We start from the raw sequence: 436 nt of genomic DNA, 5'->3' as shown, positions 1-436 counted from the left end.
AGTATGGAAGAGAGGTGTGAAGATGGGGTCTCAGAACCTAAAACATGCTGAATAGAGTAGTTAGAATCAAGGTCCTTGTTTTTAGTTCTATGATGCATGGTGAAGGAACTTTATTTCAAATCTACACATGCTATCCTATCAATCATCCCCTTTAACATTCATTAACAGAGAACCGTGAATCAAGCTAAACAATGTCATTGAACTCATTTGGCTAGGGTAAAGGTTTGAGACATAGATGGTCTCCTCATCAAGCGGTTTTATCAATACAGAACAAGGTTCTCTCACGAAAAGGAGCTGAGCTTAAGAGAAGGCTAAAGGTTGAAACCAACTGATACATACAAGAGCAGCGTCCTGTCTACCCAAAAAACACTCCAAACCGAAGTTGGTCCTATCTCTACCCTTCATCAGAAACTTCATCTCAAATTTTCTACACTTA

Source organism: Camelina sativa, chromosome 5 (assembly GCF_000633955.1).
Source record: "Camelina sativa cultivar DH55 chromosome 5, Cs, whole genome shotgun sequence".
NCBI classification, from domain to species: Eukaryota; Viridiplantae; Streptophyta; class Magnoliopsida; order Brassicales; family Brassicaceae; genus Camelina; species Camelina sativa.
This window is presented reverse-complemented; position numbering follows the sequence as displayed.